Raw genomic sequence first — 1,450 nt, 5'->3', positions numbered from 1 at the left:
GTTGCAAGTAGCAACATTTTTGACTGCAAGGAATTCGAAATAGAAAAAACTTGTATGTGTGTGTGACTGAACTTTAAAGAAAGCCCAGTTGAGGACCAGGTGCAGATGGATCTGGCACCACATGGGAGCTCATTCAAAAAGACTCTGACCGGGACCTTTGTTGAAATTACGAGAACCAGAGGGCCCTAGGTAAGGGTGGCGTTAGGCGTCAGAGTGGTCCTACAAGGGTCACATCAAATCCCTTTTACAATTGAAATTCTCCGATCCGTTGCTAGAGGCAAGCTAGGGGAAGGGAACTATACTTTCCGATAAGATTGTGAACTGTGGAATAAGGCAAGTGTGAACCCAATTGAGGGATACCAAAAGAAAGTGAGCAATAGACGAACTGTATAAAAGAAAGGTCATAGTGAACCCAATGGAGGAAGGCCCAAGTTGACAGGTTGAGATAAAACAGAGTAAACTGTGAACAATGTGTTAGAATGGCTATATGAACCTGATGAAGGGATGCCAAATGGAAAGTGAATCCTGTACTGTTATAAAGCAAGTTGAACTGTGTATCTGACAGGAGTGAACCCGGCCGAGGGTTATCCACAGTGAGACATTGTTCAACAGGACATTAAGTCTCTAGAACATGTGCTCGCTTCGCAGCACATATACTAAAATTGGAACGATTCAGAGAAGATTAGCATGGCCCCTGCGCAAGGATGACATGCAAATTTGTGAATACACTCTAGAACATTACAAGCTGCATTTGAAAGACCGTAGTGAACCCGACGAAGCGAGGCCCAAGTTGCAAGGGGTTTCCAAGCCCGGCAGAGGGAAATCCTAGGGGGCAAAGACAAATTGTCCAAGGTGCAAGATCACAGAGATAACTTTTGTTTGTTTTTCATTGTGTATCAACAGGCCTTCTAAGGCAAGAGACTTTGTCAGAAAAGAACCTCAATCTCTGAAGGTTTTGATATCGCTGTACAGGAACTGTGAAACTTACACTGTTCAGGCCCAGGAGTGGGCTGTGCTTAGAAGTCCCGCCTTGTCCCGTGCTTAAAACGTGGGAAAGAGAGACCCAGCTATACCATCCTGACTTTCATTTTGTGAACACTTGTTTCATTTCTGGTGAACATTATCCCACACTCTTTTAGTAATTTGTTTAGTATAGGCCCTTTTTATTTGACAAGATGCCCCCAGACTGCTTTATTATTATCTAATGGTCTTAGATTTAGGTGTAGTTTAGGCGTGTATCTCATCCATTATAAAGTTCAATACACACCCTTGAACTGTGATCACTTGTGTCTATCTTTACTGTTGCCACCATGAGTTCCTTACAGGCCTTCGGGTAAAATGTAGTGTTGCAGTAAAACAAAGTGCTGGTGTAGAATTACAATGCCTGGTAATGTGATGCTGTGCCTTCTATTTAAATACACGAATGTCCTGTGAATTACAGTGCGACTCC

At 43.0% G+C, this 1,450-nt stretch overlaps 1 non-coding gene across 1 annotated transcript; it reads left to right on the top strand.

Annotated features, from left to right (window-relative positions):
• The first annotated feature begins 633 nt into the window (after window positions 1-633).
• On the top strand, window positions 634-740 carry LOC138490565 (U6 spliceosomal RNA). The gene has a single exon (XR_011275511.1). It is a non-coding gene; the product is annotated as a U6 spliceosomal RNA (small nuclear RNA).
• The last annotated feature ends 710 nt before the right edge of the window (window positions 741-1,450 follow it).

Source organism: Ambystoma mexicanum, chromosome 9 (genome assembly GCF_040938575.1).
Source record: "Ambystoma mexicanum isolate Mex_15411 chromosome 9, UKY_AmexF1_1, whole genome shotgun sequence".
Lineage (NCBI taxonomy): Eukaryota > Metazoa > Chordata > Amphibia > Caudata > Ambystomatidae > Ambystoma > Ambystoma mexicanum.
This window is presented reverse-complemented; position numbering and strand designations above follow the sequence as displayed.